This window comes from Mustela nigripes, chromosome 14 (genome assembly GCF_022355385.1).
Source record: "Mustela nigripes isolate SB6536 chromosome 14, MUSNIG.SB6536, whole genome shotgun sequence".
Taxonomy (NCBI): domain Eukaryota; kingdom Metazoa; phylum Chordata; class Mammalia; order Carnivora; family Mustelidae; genus Mustela; species Mustela nigripes.
Genome location: NC_081570.1, coordinates 31868417 through 31887058, shown reverse-complemented (window position 1 = coordinate 31887058; position 18642 = coordinate 31868417). Strand labels below are relative to the sequence as shown.

General features: G+C 49.1%; 1 protein-coding gene across 3 annotated transcripts in view; it reads left to right on the top strand.

Annotated features, from left to right (window-relative positions):
- Window positions 1-18642, top strand: part of HIVEP3 (HIVEP zinc finger 3) — a 457005-nt gene that overhangs the window by 360705 nt on the left and 77658 nt on the right. For all 3 annotated transcript variants that reach the window (XM_059374359.1, XM_059374357.1, XM_059374358.1), the window contains one exon: window positions 5477-5673. The gene's annotated coding sequence lies outside the window, so the exon portion shown is untranslated. The remainder of the gene's footprint in view (window positions 1-5476; window positions 5674-18642) is intronic.

Genomic DNA, 18642 nt, shown 5'->3' with positions numbered 1-18642 from the left:
TTTTGTTGTTGCAAACCATGTATTTTACCTGTTGTAGGTTAATGGCTCATCCTCTCTTGCGAGAATCACAAATCCAGAAAGGCAAGATATGTTGCTTTCTCTTTTATTCACTGGTGAAGCTCCAGCACCCAGAACAGTGCCTGAAACACAGTAGGCACTTAATAAATGCTCGTTGAAGGGATAGACAGCTGGTTGTCACAGCTCTCTTATTTAAAGAATCCATTCTTTCTCCACTATCATTCCATCTTCGACAGCCTCTTCTGTCTCTTCTAACATCATTGCTGGATCAGGTTTTCTCCCTCTTCTTCACTTTTACAGTTTATAATCTTCTTGAAAATGATCTGTTTTCAAATTCATGGACATCAAGTGATGTATTAATTTCTCTCAATTTTTAAAATTGTGCACATACATGTTTACGTCGCTCTTCTTAACAGCTGTTTACGATTTGGCTCTTGGCTGCCACTCAGATTAACCAGAGGTTTGTCCCCATTGCTGGTCTCAGCGAACCCGCCTGCAGTCTTTTGAGGTGGTTGCTGTGTTTTTTCATTCTCTTTCTGATAGACAATTTCGTTTATTCTCCCCTTTTCTCAGCCTCTCGGGTTAGATGCTTAGTTGGTTTGGTTAACGTCTTTCTTCTTTTATCATGAAAGCATTTAAGGTCTGAATCTCCCTCCAAATGCAATTGGGCTACATTCCCCAGATTTTTTGAAAGCAGGGTTCTCAATGTCACACACTGATAAATATCTTACCATCCTAGCTTTGTACCTCTTTGACACTACTTGTTTAGAAAAGCATTTATAAATTGTTGTGTGCGCCATGTACTTTTTCATTTTTTGCTGCTTGTTAATTTCTAGTTCTGTTGCATTGGGAATGGAGACTGCGGTATACATGTTGGAATTTGAGATTTTCTTACAGTCTGCTACAAGGACATTCAAGAAAAAGATGTTTTCTCTGCTTCTTGCATCTAGATGAAGTTAAGCATAAGAACTGTGTCTTCAAATCCTCCTTACTTTTCTTTGGCAGTTACTTGTACCATCAGACTTAGAGTACTGCATTCAAGAGCTATGTTGTTCTGTGTGTCCCCTCCTTGTGGTCCTAAAACTATGTTACCTCATATATTTTACAGTTCCATGATTCAGGGTGAAGGTAAGGTTCATGATTTTTGTGTCTTTTTGGAAAAACAGACCCATTAGCCATCTAAAATGCCCCCATTTTATTCTATTTAACATTTTGGCATTTTATTGGCTATTAATACTAACTTTTCTACATTGTTTTCATTATTATTTTGCTTGTTATGTCTCCTTGCCATTTCTTGAGTTCAACCTTTGTCCATTTGTTTTAAGTGTATCACTTCCAAACCGCATATGGCTGGATTTTTTTCCCCCACTCAATCTAATCTCTTATCTTAAAATAGAGTAATTTAATTTAGGCACACTCTTATATTTATTGATATGTTTGGGCTTATTATATGTCTTTTGGTTAAAATACTATTTCCTTTCCTATCTAGCTGTCCCTTTCCTAATGTTTAATTGAATTAATTAATTGAATTTTTTTGTTTCCCCCTCCCCGTCACACACAGTGGTTAAAAGGTCTGTATCTTACTATGTTTTCTAGAAATGGTTACCCTTAAATTAAGAAAACCCTTGCTTCTGGATTAATGTCAAGAATTAAATGGTATCTAATTCCCAAAGAGATGAGACCATTATTATCAACATTGGCTTAGATCTGACTGTACCTTTTTCTCATTTATTGCTCATCACTGTTCCCTGTGTATCCTATCTTGCCCTCCCCCGAATCACTTATTCTGATACAGTTTTTGTTTTATTGTAGTAATTCCTCGAGTAACTGTTTTAAGAGAAGATAAGTGGGTGGCATACTATTTTTAGTACTTCTCTCTTTGGCTTTAAGAAGGGGCAGAGTAACGGATCTTTTAACCCTTTTTCCTCAGAGTTCTGGAGTCTTTGTTGCCTTCTGGCAGGTAATGAAGGGGATGTCAAGTCCCATGTCAGTTTGATTCTCAAAATTTCGGGACAGAGCTGCTCGTCTGGGTAAGGGGTAAAACATCACCTCCTTGGAGCTTTGGCATCTCCAGAGAAGGCAGGCAAGGTCAGGATTTGCTGAGGATTGATAGCCTCCTTTAAAATGGATATGTCAATGTGAGGCTTCCTCAGGATCATGCTAGGAATACAATCCAACAGACTAGGACTGAGGGAAACAGTGAGGGGGAATTTTTGAGGCAAGGCAAGGGACTCAAAGAATCTTAGATTACAAACTGTTGACTGACGAGCTGATGGATCCTTCCGGAAGTTTCTGTCCTGAGCAATCAAGCCATCTGTCAGGGCTCGAGTCTCCTGGAAGCAGAGTGCTGCTAATGAAGACAGTAAGGCGTGGGGTAGGTGGTTTCTGTCCTCCTCTCCTTCCTACTTTGGTCTCTTTGGAAACCCAGAAGATTCACTCATTATCCTTGGATTTCAGTAATTCCAGCCAGCCGGCCTGCCCCAGCTCCCACTGCCGCTGAGCAGGATTCCCTGGGGATTTGGCAGGTGGGCCTTTGCTTGCCCCTGGTGGGTGAAACTGGCTTAGCTTTGATTTGATTTTTCTGTCATTTCTCCTTATCTGCTTTTTCTCAGACTTGCTGGCCAGCTGGTGCTTCCCTAGAGCTGTTCTTTCTTGAACACTTCTCTTTTTATTTCACTGGTGTTGAGGGGAGAAGAGGTAAACATATGGGCTCCGTTTGTCTGGAGAGGCTCAGGTGTGTGTAATGTTTCCTGGTGACCGGGAGGCAGGTGTGTCCGCCCGGCTTTCTTACCTGCTGCTGCTGGAGGCCAGGAGTGGTACTCCAGTGGTGCTGACCCCACACTGGTTGGGGACCGGGCAGGGGGAGAGCAGTGGCTTGCTTCCTGCACCCGATCTGCTCCTGCCCTACCAGCCACATCTCTGGTCCCAACCACATTACCTCACTGATTACAAGGAAGCAGTGACCTCACTCCACTGCGAGATCAAATCCAGACTATTCCATGCATCAAGTTCTCCCCACCCACCAGCCCTTGCTTCCTGAGCTCTCACTGCCCCTCATTGCCAACCATAAGGACACCATGCAACTTGTTGAACATTCGGCCAGTTTGGGGTCTCCTGTCTGCCTACCCTTCTTACTGTTTGAAATGCTCTCTCTTTCTCATGCATTCAGACACTGTCAGAATTGACCACTCTTTTCTTTATGGCTTCAAGATGCAGTTAAGATTTGCATAGGTAACCCTGTGTGTTCCTTCATTCCTGGACCCTCCCCCCACAATTGTCATTCCCTTGAAAGCAGGGACTGAATCTTAACTCTTTCATGCTCAGCACTTACCATTGAACTTGACCCCAAATAGGTGCTGCATGTGTCTCTGTTCAGTGAATGAGTCATCCAGGCAGGTTCTAAAGAGAATTGCTCTGCACCGACTGTGTGTGAGACCCTGTCCTGCTCTCTAAGGGTGGGGAAGGGGTTGCACTGACACACCAAGGTGTGTGCAGGACTGCAGGACTCTCAGAGTCTCTGTGCACATCAGGCCCTGCTGTTTATCTTGAGGCGCCACAAATGCACTCTGGGTATTCTGGGGAGGCAGGACTTACATCTGGTTTTCGAGGGGCTGGCGGAGTCTTTTGAGGAAAGATAGGCAGGATTTGGCCAGGTAGGCATGGTTGTGAGGGGAGGTCAGTAGCATTGAGTCAAGGCCCAAAGGTGGGGAATCGTGGACTGGGTTCAGAGGATAGCATAGTCTAAGAAATCAATGTTTCCACACTGGGGGGGATGGCGCACGATGTTCGTATTAATAATGGAGATCAGAGAGGACGGGGTGAGATCAGAGGCTGATGAACACCAAAGAGTCGTGAGAAGTTGGGATGTTGTGGAAGACAGAATTGGGAGATGATAGACGGAGGTCCTTATGTTGTGGTGTGATGCTGCCCTGGGATGGGGAGCAGGGCTGGATGGATTCTAGAGCAGCAGGTGCGGTGACAAGGGGACAGCCTGGTGGCTTTGGCTACCTGCATGCCCTGGAGGAACCCACAGTGGGATATAGTTGCCGGAACACTAATACTTCCAAGGCTGTGCCAGTAAAATGCACGGTGTCCCAGAAAAGAAAGGGGGCAGTGCCCCAGGCCCGTGTACAGGTTACTCCAGACCTAGATCACTGGGCATGTTGTGGGACAAGCAATGCCAGATCACGAGAGACCCGGGAGGTAACTGCTATTCTTAGCAAGCTGATTAGTAAGAACTAGTGCTCCGTCATTCATCCCCTAACCAGTAATCATGTTTGCTTGTTTGTTTTTAAGGTTTTATTTATTTGACAGAGAGAGACATAGTGAGAGAGGAACACAGGCAGGGAGAGTAGGAGAGGGAGAAGCAGGTTTCCCGTGGAGCAGGGAGCCCCATGCAGGGCTCGATCCCAGGACTCCTAGATCATGACCTGAGCCAAAGGCAGACGCTTAGTGGCTGAGCCACCCAGGCACCCCACCAGTAATCATGGTTGAGGCCCTTCCCAGAGCCAGATCTCTTTTGGCCTTAAATGCTCTGTTCTGTTTAGTGATTTGGGGAGTCCAGTGTGCTCTTGGGTCTAACTGTTGGATTTAATATTCAGGACCAGTCCTGAATATTAATCACTTGTGCCAGTGGTAGTTGTGTTCCCTCACTGTCTAACAAAGTGTCTCAAACCGAGTGGCACTTGTTTCTTAGCTCACAATTCTCTAGATAGGAAGCCTGGTGCAGAGAGGCTGGATTCTTTGTTCAGGGATGAAATCAAAGTGCCTGTGGGCTGAGCTCTCATCCTGAGGCTCTGGGGAAGGTTCTGCTTTTCCAGCCTTATTCACTTGTTGTGGGAGTCCAGGTACAATCCACTGGTTGTAGGACTCAGGTCCTATTTTCTTGCTGGTTGTCAGTGGGGTGCTGCTCTCACCCCTAAAGGTGGACCCCAGTCTCTTCCACATGACCCCTCTGTCTTCAAGGCAGCAAACTTGCAAGTCAAATCCTCCTGATTCTAATCTCCATGACTTTCTCTTGGGCCACTAACCAGAGAAAATTCTGCTTTTAAAGGGCTTTCTTGGTTAGGTCAAGCCCATGGAACAATCTATTTTGAGATCAACCTTGCCCTATAACATAACCTGATCACGAGAGTGAAGGGCACCATATTCGCCGTCCTGGGAATTACACAGCCTGTGTGCACTGGGAGACCCTGGCGGCCATCTTGGAATTCTGCCTTCTTTTCTGTGGAGAAATAGGGGCTCTCAGAAGTTAGGTGGTATGTGCGAGCTACAAGAGGGTGCCAGGGCTGCCTCTCACACTTGTCTCGCCAGGGGACATGGGGATCTAGCCCAAGACAAGAAGCATGGGAAGCACTGTGGGGGCCTGGGCCTCCTGGAACCAGCCAGAAATTGTTCAATATCTGAAGAAGTTGACCAAGCAAACTCTTTGACCATACTTTTCGACCATCCCCTGCAGGATTTGAGGCACAACCTGGCAGCCTCTAACTATTTCATGGCGGAGCCTCAAGAGATACTGGCCAGGCCAACTCTCCCTTCCAGAGGGCAGAGCAGAGCGTGAGAGGAAGGCCACGCAGCGGAAGTGGACATGAACGCTGGTTTCCAAAGAGAACAGTGTTTTAGTTTTGGTCATCGAAAGTGGTGCCTTCAGCACAGGTAAGAAACGGGCTGTCATTAAGTTTGCTTGCTGGGGACACCATTTTCGTCTTTCTTGCATGAGCTTGCTAATATTCTTCCTCTTTCGAGTGTATTCCTCTTTCAAATTATTATTATTAGAGTTATTATTATTATTATTATTATTATTATTTATTACTGTTGCCTTCCTTGTGTCTCTGTGGAAATCAGAAGTGCTTAGGACTTCCTTGGTGAGGAGCAGAGATCTTGAGGGCCAGCACTCTTTCCCTACCTTCACCTCGTCTCCCCAGTTGTATTCCTAGTTCCTCAGTTTCCCTTCTGTCCCTGGCAACACCTCTTTTAAAGGTACCACAGCCTCCCCACATATGAGCCTCCACACCAGAGCTCCACTGTCTTCTCTGCTCCCCTCTCCACCCTATGATGGCTCTGGCCTGAGGAGCCCCGGGCCACTCCCTCCCTCCTCAGAAGAGCACAGTGGGTGTTGAACCTGTGCTGCATCTCTTCAGGCCCCTCCCTGTGGTGAGGAATTGAAACAATGTCGGGTTCTCAGCCCTGGCTACATGTTAGAATGTTCCAGAAAGTTTTTAAAAATTCCAGTAGTGGGGCCCCACCTTCAGAGATGCTGACTGAATTCGCCTGGGGAGGGGCCCTTGTGACTATGTGGTTAGCTCTTCAGCTCTGTGTTATGGTCCCAAGTTAGGTTCGGGTGGTGGTTCCGGTTAGGTGTGTAGGGTTCGAGGTCTTTGGGCTGGGACTATGTCTTTGGATGTTTTGTCTGGCTTTGGAGTATATTGGAATCACTTAAGTAGGTTGAAGGGGGTGCCTGGCTTTAAAAAAAAAAAAAAAAAAAAAAAACGGTAGACTCCCTGGCCTACCCATCTTCTCTGAATCAGACTCTTGGGCTTAGGGCTACAAAATCTGTATTTGGATTCAGATACAGCCAATGTTTAGGGGCTCTGGGGCCTCCTTCTTGGAACTCTGGTGATGCTCACCCTGTATTTGGGTCTTTGGGCTGAGCTAGGAGTCCCAGGGGGACTTAGCAGGCTGGGTGCAGTGAACACTGCATCATCTCCTTCCTCCAAGTGCTCTCTCGCTTGCAGAGAGGACAGAGCCTCAGGCAGCCCTCAAAGATAGCATCACTGTAACTCAGCCAACCTGTGGGCCCAGGGCTCTGCCCACAGCTCAGATGCACCATGTGTGTCCCCTAGACCTGGGCTGCGACCAGGGCTTTTCAGTGGAGATGGAGGAATCACTCCCCTGGTCTCTGAGGAAGAAGGATGGAGCATCTGTACCTCCCTCTGAGAGGAGAGTTTTAATGTGGTACCCGTTAGTGGAGGCTCTGGATCTTCCTGAGTTCAAATCCCAACTCTGGCACTTACTGGTTTTGTGAGGATTTACTATTTAGAAGGCAAGTTTCTTGGTCACCTGGCCTCAACTTTCTTGCTTGTAAAATGAGAAAGTGATGTCCATTACCCACCACGTTGTGGTGCAGATAGAGGGGAGGCCATAGAATGCAGCTGGACACATAGCAAGGGCTTCCCAGATGGGAGGCAGCCCTTTTGACTCAGGCAGGCGGGTCGGCCACCTCTCTGCCCTTGTGGCGGCTGCTCTGTGACAGATCCGCCAAGCTCTGCCATCTGGTCCTCAAGAGTCAGAGCAAAGAACAGCCACCAGCACTGTACATGAGGTCCGGCATTTTATAGATGAGCCCGAGTACCGCTCAGACCCAAGTGAGTCTTGGTTCTGCCACCCTTTTCGTAGAGATAAGGAAACCGAGCACGGAGAGGTTCAGTAGTTTAAAGATAGTCACACCTAGAGAAGGATCAGAGCCTCAGGCTGCAGAAGACTCAGCACTGTCTTCTCCACCAAGACGCTTTCTGAAGAGAAGCAGTAACAGCTTCAAGAATGACCCTTCTCCAGGATAGCTACATTTTAATAGGAACCAGTAACACCATAAGGAATGGGTCCCCTTCCTTGGGACGTCTCATGCCTCAGCTTAGCAGTTGTTTCCTTCTGCATATGTCACAGCTGTTGTGGGTCTCCGGGCACTGGGTTTATTTAGCTAGGTGTGCAGGAAACAGTTGAACCTGGCTGGAGGCCGAAACCTCTGAGGATGCAAAAAGAGAAATGGGAAGACCATCTAGGGTAGTACAGGGGAAGGGGAGGGTGTCGGGGGTGATCCTCCCCAAACCTGGTATTTGCCCTCCCCTACTTCACTGTTAAATTCTTTTTTTGTCCATGTGGGCTGTGCCAGCTGTGTAGAAGAATGGCTAAAAGATGGGACTGGTCTAGAGGGAAATAAGCTGTCAGTTCCAGCAAGAAATCTAGGCCCCGCCCCTTCCTGTGCTCTCCCTGTGGAATAAAAGCCTCTGGGATTAATGGGGGTGCTGACTGGGGGCTTCCAGAGCGTTCAGGTCCTCATGGCCCCATGGCTGGCCCAGCCTCCCCCAGCCACCACAGAGGGGGTTGGAACAGCTGCCGTCTGAGGCTGGTGGAGGGCTCAGGCCTGGGCCGGTAGGAGCCTCCGGGGGCATTGCGGACCCCCCTGTGCAGGGGAGGCCCATTCACACATGTGAGCTTGGGAATGGCTATGCTTGAGATTATCCGAGGGCAGGGAGATGTGGAGGGAGCTGGCCAGGGGCTCTCTCCAGACTACACCTGATTTCTGAATCGGTCAACATGAACCTGATCTGACAGGCAGTAAAGCATGTTCTCAGCAGCTAAGCTCTCTGCTAGTAGTTTGCCAACTCCTAGGGTCTTAGAAGCCATTGTTCAAAGTCAAATCCTCTACAGAATGCCAATAATAAAACAGATGCAGGTAGTTGTTTATTAATGTACATATATCATTTAAATTCAAAATTTTGGCATCTATTTATAATGAAAATGGTCAGTAAATGCACTGACAGCTTGGGGTCTAGAGCAGGAATTGGCAAACTCCTGCCCGTGGCCTTAATCCTAGCTGTTGCCTGAGTTTTGTAAATAAAATTGTATTGGGACACAGTCATGCCATTTATTTCCACATTGTTTATGGCTGCTCTTTTGCTCTAATAGCAGAGCTAAGTAATTGCGACAGACTCCCTCTCCCACAAAGTCAAAGATATTTACTATTTGGTACTCTATAGAATTTTTCTGGCCTCTATTCTAGATAATCATTCAAGCCCTTTCCAACTGTAACATCTAACATTGCTTTTTTACTTTTGTTTTGTTTGGCTTGGTTGCGCAGCATAAAGAAAATTCTCGATCCTATCTATATGGTGATATGAAGGGTTCCAGACTTCTAACAGCTTAGCTTAAGCTCGAGATGATCGTCAGTTCCATGCCATATGGACATTGGGGAAGGAGCAAGAGGGAATTCTGGTTTGCATCACTGACCATATCAAGCAAACTGCTTGAATCCTTCCTTATTACAACACTCAGACAGGAAGCCCACAATCAGTGATGACATTTCTGTGATCATCCACATACCGTAATCTCATATCATGGAAAGTTTTAGAGTGTACTTGTTTGTGTGGTTTTATGTAAGCGTGTTTAGTCCCGAATTTAAGAAACAGCCACATAAAGATGCCCAGAAAAGAGCTCCAGTCTTTAGTTAAGACATGTTTTAACACCGAAGTTCAAGACCTACCCAGGCTTTTGTCTGAGTTCTGCACAAACCAAGTTCAGCTGGCCACCCCTGTTTGTACTTGGTGTGTTCCTGCGATAGGCTATAGAACACATCTGACTGTGCGGGTCCATTTTTCATGACAGTTTTAGGTAGGAAGAGTCATGCTGTAGTTCTGGAATAAAATTCTCGAGTGACATTTGAAGAACTTCTGAAACAGCTCGTGGAACACAATTTGAAAGGCACCCCTTCTTCAAATACTGGTGGTTCTCATTTCTGTGCTCTCAGAGCCAAGGGTGCTGGGGCTGAGAGGCAGAGGAGGAAGGCATGGAAGGTGGGGGTGGGGTCATGCTGTGGATGGCAGGAGAGGGTCATGGGGCAGGTGAGGGGCACAGCTCAGTGCTGGAAGAAGTTCCTGGGAAACAGTGAAGCCTCCTGGGCTCCTGCTGAAATGGGGGTGTCTCCTAATGATTGTTGATGACCTAAACACAAGCCCAAGGCTGCCCTCATGACTTCCAGCCTTTGGCTTGGGAGAAGAGGTCTGGAGGAAGGTGGGGAGAGTAGATTATGTGCAGAGAAAGCCAAGGCGTAAGGCTAGGGGATATGGAGGGAGGACACGAATGGCTTCTAAGGAGCAGGCAGAGACCCCTGCAGCCACCTGATCCAGGTGTGGGCCGGGGGAAAGGGAGTGGGACAGCAGAGCGGGCAGCAATGCCAAGCACGTTTGTGTGGGAGGAGGGTCTTGTGCATGACCTGGATGGGGACCAGTGTCCCAGGGAGGTGGCGGCTCCAGTTGGGCCGTAGCTTTGGGCATTCGAGGCAAAGCCGGCAGAGTTAGGAATATAACCCAGGAGTCCCTGCTCCCAGGCCGCCTGCCTTCCCTGGTGGGTGCCGGGAAGGGAGGGGCCGGCCTGGTGTCTTTGGGAGACTGTGGGCTAGAGAAGGCCTTTCAGGGATAAAAAACCACCAGTTCTTTCTGAGGTTTTGCTGCTCACCCCATCGAAAAAGAACATTTTTAGATTTTAAAAGGATGACCTCATTTTTTTTCTTATTTACATAGCCCTGTTTGTTTATATAGTCCTTTAAAAATAGCGAACGTGTGCTAAGCTTAGGGCTCTCTCCCACCGCCAGTGGCAGAGCCACCATGTGGGGAGAAACACCTTTTTATCTGAGAGAGGGGCAGCCTTGTTTCCGAGGACAGATGGGAGCAAAACGGGACAGGTAGGAAGTTTCGTGGTTTTTCGTGTCGCTTTTCCAAAATAGCCACACTCCTGCCTCCCACTTCCTGCCTGACTCGACTCAGGGAAGATTTTCTCCCATAGACAGCTTGTGTTCTGTGAATTCTCAGGGAAACTCGAAGGGATCTGTCAGCCAGCAAAACATGCTTGACCCTGAAGACCTTGAGCTTGGAACTGACAGCCCCCTTGAGCTTGGCACTGGGTTTGCTTTCTGGCTCTGCTGCCTACCAGCTGTGTGACCTTGGGCAAGTTGTTCCACTTCTCTGTGCCTTATCTGTGAGACGAGAACAGCGCTACCGGCAGTTGCTATGCAGGGAGGACGAGGGAATATGTATAAAGGGCTTAGCCCAGTGCAGATACATGCGACTCTTAATCAATCTCTTGATAAACAACAGCAGTGGTGTCATAGCTGCCCCCCACCTGGAGAGTTACACTAACCTCTCAACGGCCTTCCTTTCCTGCCAGCTTGTCTACTCTAGCCCATCCTTACACTGTCCCAGAGGCATAGGAAGATAAAAATCTGACCATGCTTAAAATCCAGCGGTCCCTTCCCTCACGCGTGGCAGGGAGCAGCAACACTTTTTTTCAAAATGGCCAGATAGTAACTATTTTAAGCTCTGCGAACCGGGCAATCTCTCTTGCACCTGCTTCTCTCTACTGCGCTGCGCTGCGTGCAAGCAGCCATGGGCAGTGTGTAGAGGGATGGGCGTGGCCGTGAAACTTGATGTTCAGGAACTAGCAGCAGGCTGGATCCGCCTACCCCTGACCTACAGGATGAGCCAGGCTCCGCTCCTCTCCTCGGGGCTCTGGGGCTCCCAACCCATTCCCGTCTCCATCTCTCTCCCTCCTCCTCCTCCCCCATGGCAGTGCAGAAGGGACTTCTCACACTTTAATCCTTTACCCCGAGTTCCTTCCTTCTGGATTCTCTTTCTCTTCCCCCTCGTCATCTCCCCTGTGACATTAGGAACCTTTGCTCAGGGACCCTGTGGGACCCTGTGGGACCCGCTCTGTATTTCTACTCCGGGCAAGTATGCAAGTACCCTCTATCTTTGCTTTACAGGGGGCACCCCTCGTGCAGGAATTTCACCCCTCCTCCTTTGTGTGCCCCTGGGGTGTGTTTACGTGTTCAGAGATGCTCGGTAAGCATTGCTGTTGAACTCAAAGATCTGTAAGATGAACAGCTGCCCTCAGGGAGCCTACAATCTGGACAGAAAGCTCAGATGGGAGCTGCTGAGAAGCCCATCAGCAACCTAGGAGGGAAGTGGCAGGGAATGTGCCCGCTGGGGTACCCACAATAAGGTGTTTCTGACCTTTATGGAGGAAGAAGAAGTCATTTTAAGTTGGGCCTCGCAGGGTGGGAAAGGGACTTTCAGAGAGAGAGCTCAGGAAGTCTTTCCATGCTGGGGAAGTGGCAAGAGAAGAGTTTTGGGTTCAGGCTGGTGAGCGGATGACTTGGCCCGGTGACCACAGAGGGCCTTCCTGCGAGAGACTGGGACCAGTGCCTGGAAAGCAGGGTGGGGTCTGCTCCGGGACTGGGGAGATGGAGGGGGAATTTGAACTTTATCTCATGAGCCAGAATTTCTCCAAGTGCGGTTCACAAACCATCCCCCTACAATGGTATCACCAGGGGTGTTTCTCTAAAATGCAGATTCTATGGTCCAATCTCAGGAAGCTGGGAGGTTGAAGGGGGTCAAAGCCACGGTCTGTAGGAGGAGCAAAGCTGCAGTATGCTTGAAGACAATGATCAGAAGCATTCTTTAGATGGACATCCCCTGTGGGTGTCCCTGCCAGGCCAGGAAGAGGAGAAGCAGGAAAGAATCATCTTTCCCAAGAGTAGAGAAGGACACTAAGGCTCAGCCATGGCAAGTGACTTCCCCAAAATCACTCTGTGACTTACTTGCAGACATGGGACTGGCCAACTCGGACTAGGCTTCCTCTCACGATTTCAGGGCCTGGGGTGGTCCAAGAGGGTCCACAGTGGGAGGAAGGACAGGTATGGTGAATGTCCCCAGACCCCAGCACAGCCTTCAGGGCGCTTGGTTAGTGAGTGTTGAACCAGGGAGGGAATGAGTGGGTCAGATGGATGAATCTGCGGTAGGGGGCAGGAGAGTGGGGTTGTGGGGTGCTTCTGAGCCTGCAAACCTGGAAGTGGAAGAGAATGGCTCTCCCAGAGGGAGAGGTCAGCGAGTTGTCCAAGCCGAACTATTGCCACTTGAGACACAGGCCTGAGGCACTCCAAGGCAGGCCAGGTGATGTGTGCAGCTGGGGAAGCTGCTAATCAGCCAGGATGAAAAATGCAAGAGAGACACACAGGGATTAAGGACCAGAGCCAGAGGGAGGCACTCTTCCAGTGAGAGAGCCCGACAGGTGTGCAGAGAGCAGAGACAGGATGGGCGGGGGGGGGGGGGGGTGCTGAGCAGAGAGGTGTCCCCAGCCAGTCCCCTGGGAACATGGTCTGGGCCCCTCTTTAGAATAAAACCAACTAACCTCAAAGAAATGGTGCCGTGGGTAAATAAAAATGTCAATCAAAATAAAACCGAAATCACGAGTTTCTGTTTGCCAGAGATTTGTGCTTCCGACCAGCATAGCTGCAGGTGTGGGAGAGCAAGTAGGAACTGGAACCGCCTGTCCCACCTGTCAGGACAAGCCATTCTGTCTCTGCTGGGGTTCTGGCTGGCAGGCTTCCTTGGGATCGTTCTGAGGCTCCAAGCCTTCGTCTCCTCTCCTGGGTCTGTCTTAGCTCCTCCCCCTTCCTTTTGGTCTTTCTCTTTATCCACTCAGTGGCTCTTCCCCGCCACCCCTCCCGGGGAATAGAACTCTGTGCAGAGGGGCTCAGCAGAGGCCCCCAGACCCAGTGGGGACTAGGAGTCTCCCACTTGAGGGCTTTTAAAGTGACAGAGAGGTTTTGGGGCTTGGAGATTCAGGGTACCTGAGAGTGGGGTGGGGCGGCCATGCCTCAGGGGCATCTCTCTGTGGGTGCCTCTGGGAATCGGCTGGACAGGGCTGAGGAGGCACTGATGCCCGGGTCTGGCGTCCCCCCATCAGGTCTTAAACATAGAGCTTCTCAGCTAGCCTCCCTGGAGCCTTCAGAGCCTCTCCTTTCAGTAATCTGCCTGTGCCACCAAGCTCGTCTCCTCCCCCAACTCTGAACTCACATGGGCTCTGGTGCAGTGACATGAGGACCGCCATCACCGTCACCCATCTTCAGAGATGGAGCCTCCTTAAAATCAGCCAAGCCTAAACAGAAGTTGCCACATACCGTTCTAGGCACCAAGATGCAGATTCCTACCTCTTGGAGTTCCACAGTAGTCGGGGAAATAGATGGCCATTTTGCCCCTTATCACATACTGTATATTTCATATTATCTGTAAAATAAATAGACAGTGTTATCTTATACTTATGTAAAGTACCTAATGTGTGGCAAGGCGAGCCAGGAAAGAAAAGGAACCAGGTGGTCATAGTTGGCCTCGGAGGGTGGCATTGGAGCAAAGACCTCAGGGGTAAGGGAGTGAGTGCTGTGCTCTTTGGGGAAGAGTGTAGAGACCATGGTGAGATCATGTTGGGGGGGACCCCCAGGGGGCCAGTGGAGCTGGAGGGGTGGGGGAGGAGGCCTAGGAGGAGAGGAGGCTGGAACTGGGATGGAAGGGGTTGGGGCAGGTAATTAAGAAGCCCTTGGAGGTCTGTTGAATGTTCTAAAAGGCCCACCCTGGCTGTGTGTGGAAGCTGTGCTGCAGGAGACGGGGTAGGACCGGAGGCAGACCAACTGGGAGGCTGATGTCGTCACCAGGAGGTGACTGTGTCACGGACCAGGCTGGCGGCTGTGGAGGCGGTAGGAAGTGGTCGGATTCTGGGAAGTGTCTGGGATGTGAGGTGTGAGAGAGTCCAGGGGACAAGAGCCTTGATGATGGTCACACGGACTCAGGCTAGTTAACCACCACCCACCCCCCCAGCCTCAGTTTGCTCGTCTAGAAAATGGAGCAGTTGTAGAGATAACATCCAAGATATCTTTAGTTTGGGAAACTCCCTCCTTGAGCTCCAGGATTGAGGGCTGGGGTGCTTGGGGCGCAAGTTTTTGAACTTGGGGTAGCACTTGTGCTTAACTAAGAGGGGTGCTTGACCAGCACCACTGACAGAGGCAGGGGAGGGGCAAGAAAAGCACACCAGGTCTGAGAATCTGAGAATGGCAGGAGCACTGACTCCTGGGAAGCAGGGCTGAGAGGCCCACGCACGATGCCTAAGCCCTGGTGGGCAGTCACCGTGGCTGTGGCCCAGGGCCTTGGTAGAAAGGTGCTGGATGGACTCACTACACCCTTTGGAATAAACCAGCCATTTCAGGGCCTGAGCTTTTTTTTTTTTTTCCTTCTTTTTTTTTTTTTTTTTTTTTTGCCAAGATGGAGGCCCTGAATTTTGAGCGTTTTTAAATGGACACGCTCCGGCAGGAAGGAGCAAGCCTTGGTTCCCGTCTGGGGAGAGTTAACCTTCTGGCCCAGCATTGCATAACCACAGAGTCTGCTGAGTGCAAGGGGACTCTTCTGTGTGGCAGCCAGAGTGGCAAGCCTGGTGGCTCCGGGCTCTGGCACTGTCCCGAAGCGGAACAAACAGCCCTCCCTTCCTAGATAATGGCCCTCATTGAGCATTGTGTCCATGGCCAGCGCCCAGCACAGGGCCGCTCAGCCTGGGTAAGTTTCCTCTCTTGGCTCCTTAGCAAAATATTTACACTGTGCCTTTCTAGTAAAACGGTTCCTAGGGACCAGCAGGCAAAGGGAGCTAGAGCCAAGCACCCCCCAGTGACCCGGCTCCCGGCTCCCGCACCCCACGCATGAACCTGGGCTGGTCATTGCCCTCCATAGCTCGTTTGTAAAATAAGACATTGAGCTTGAAGACACTTGAAGGTCTGTCCAGCTCCAAAGTCATTGGCATTTTCCCTAATTGAAGAATGAGCTCCATTTTCTTATGTGGGAGTAGAATTTGGTTGGTGGGTCTTTTTCTCAGGAAGGCCTGTGAGTGGTTTGGGGGGAGCTGAAGAGGAGGACTGAGCACACTACCTGCTTGGATCCCTCCTACTGTGCCATTGACATCAGAAAAGATTCTGTCCCTCTCTCTTGTGTCTTTCACTGGGGAGGAGCTCACCCCAGAGGGATCAGCCCCAGGGCACATGTAACCCCATTATCAGAGGAACATTTGAGGAAACTAGAGAAGAGAAGATTGTCCTCAGTCATCCAAGGGATTGTCCTGGAGAGGGGAGGGGGGTGGTCAGAGGTGGTGTGTCTTCAGGACAGAATTAAAACTAGTGAGTAAAAATCACATGGCTTATTTCTTAGGAAGATGTTGCAAACAATAGATCCCCTAGATGTTCCCATGCAAAACACACATACCCTTTGACCCATGGTCCTGTTTCTGGGAACCTGGCCTACAGAACAATAGCACCAGTCTTTAAAGATATGTGTACGGAGGATGTTTATTACGAAATTCCAGTGGCAAAGAAAAATTAGAAAAACACAGGGTCTAGAGACAGATTGCCAGGGTTCAAATCTGGATCCCACTACTTACAAACCGGCATGAGATCTCTGTGACCATCAGTCTCCTTTTTGGTAAAATAGGGATTATAATGGTGCTTGCCCTATAGGCTTGATGCATGTGAGGTGCTTATAACTGTGCGTGGTATATACTAACTGCTCAAAAATGTTGGCCTTTGACCTAGAAAGATCATCCATGAGAAAAGCTAGATGCAGAGAAATGTGTACCATGACCAGGTTTGAGATGTACCCTTTGCCTTGGTTGACCTCAGTCATGCTCAGATTCACCCCCAAGTGCCCCAGGCTTTGGAAGTGGAGGGAGAGATGACAAACCAAGGAGATCCCCAGGTGGGGTGTCATTTCTTCTTCTTCAGTTCAAGTCGTACTTGTTAAAATGGTATTAGCACAATGAGCGCGGGGTGTTATAACACAAACAATGAATCTGGAACACAACATCAAAACCTAATGAAGTACTTTATGGTGACTAACACAATTTTTAAAAAGATATATTCCTATATTTAACAAATATATTTAAATTTAAAAAATTTCAACCAAATAGTGACAATAAAATAGGAAATAATACAACCAACAGCAGAAAATCTAGCAGCCCACTTGAAAAAGACAACAGCAAATACAGATGGAAGCCACTGCACCATCCCAGGGCCCTCCCTCCCTCCAAGAAGTAGTCATCACCCTGAACCTGGCAGTAACAGCTCCCTCGTGTTTTCTGAGCACCTGCTATGTGCCAGGCAGAGGGCCACATGTGGGAGTTACCCTACTGAAAAAAAAGAGACATGGTTCCTGCCCTCATGGGGCTTGCTGTGGAGTTGGCTGAGACCCCATCTGTCCAACAGCCAGCCTCCTTCAGTGAGTTCCAGTCTTCAGTTATATAAATGTTCACCGATCCATGTGGAGCAGTGGCAACGGTGAGACTAGGAGGCTTCTGACATGGACATTGTCACTGGCCTTATGATTTGGGACAAGTCCCTTCTGCTCCCTGAGCCACGGCATCTTTGTCTATCACATGTAGGCTGTAGGCTTTAATTTGGGTGCCATTCAAGGGCCTTCCCTTGGTGGAGTGTGATGAGAGACCCCAACCCAGGGCTGGCGCATGGACCATCCCCATCACTCTGGCAGGTGGAGGGTGGGAGGGGGAGCTTTGCTGTCCATAAAGTGTGCCCCAATGCATCGAGAGTTAGGGGTGGGGGCTTATTTCGCAAGTGCAGGACACAAACTACTAGTAGGACATGAGGTGATTTTAGGGGAACATGGGTAAAATTCCCTACGTTAATAGTCATTTATTTAATTCAATAAAATCCTAGAGTTATACCTCTGATCCCTATTGCTCAGTGGAGCCTATATTTTAACAAATTAAATTCATCAGTGTAAATGAAAATATCACATAAATAATCAAACAGATGGTATGTGTTTCAGGCAAAACTTGAAATGCTGGTCACCAAATAACATGGTGTTTCCCAAACAAATCTAATGATGGAAAGGGTGGGGCCCCCTGGCATCTTAGATGCCAGCAGGCCCAGCCCAGTCCTGGCCCATGGGAGCCCAAGCCGTAGTAGAGGAATGACTCCATGGAGGGCTCCCTGTTGAAAACAGCATGAGACAAATTCCCTTCCGATCTTAACGCCAAGAAGAGCTATGCTTTTTCAGAGCCCCTGGTGTGTTTATCATCAGGACATGGAGAATATGCAGCTGTGTTGTTCTTTCCTCTTACTTCCAGGAAGCTATACCCCAAACCTGGGGCCCAGACACAGCCACTGTGTGGGACCTTTTCTACTTATCGCTCGTCTAGACCTTGTGTCTTCCCTTTCCCCTGGGTTGATATATGATTTTTTTTTAAGATTTTATTTATTTATTTGACAGAGAGAGATCACAAGTAGACAAAGAGACAGGCAGAGAGAAAGAGAGAGGGAAGCAGACTCCCTGCTGAGCATAGAGCCCAATGCGGGACTCGATCCCAGGACTCTGAGATCATGACCTGAGCCGAAGGCAGCGGCTTAACCCACTGAGCCACCCAGGCGCCCTGATATATGATTTTTAATTTGTGCTCCTATTTTGTTTTTTTAAACCTCATCAGATGCTCTGCAGAATAAAGCAAGTTAAAACTGTAAACAAACACACAGAAAGGGAATTAACTATTAGCTAATTAATCAATTCATGGACGAACTACTTAAGACCAAAGCATTCTTGGCTCCACTCTACCTGCTGGGATTTCCTGCCAGGAGTTGTCCTCCTGGCTAAAAGGATGCCTGGGTTACAGAGTGTGATAATACAGTTAGGAGGACCGCTGTCCATTCCGCACCCCAAAATTGGAACCAGCAAGTGCTGAGGGCCCACACCTCCTGTTGAGCTTAGAGGCCATCTTAGAAATGGGGCTCTCCCTTCAAACTTGGAACAGCAGGCCCAGGACTGGTGGCTTGACACAGTTCTTTCCCCACTGGAGAATGAGGTTTGCAGGAAGCTGTTCCCTTGGGCCCTCCAGGAGTCCTACCTCAACTCCTGCAAGGAACATTCTGAGTATGGTCCCCATACCCAACTGGTTCCTAACCACTTGTTCTTTGCCTGCCCCAGACTTCCCCTGCTGTGACTACCATCTGATTCCCACACCTCCTGGTCCCAT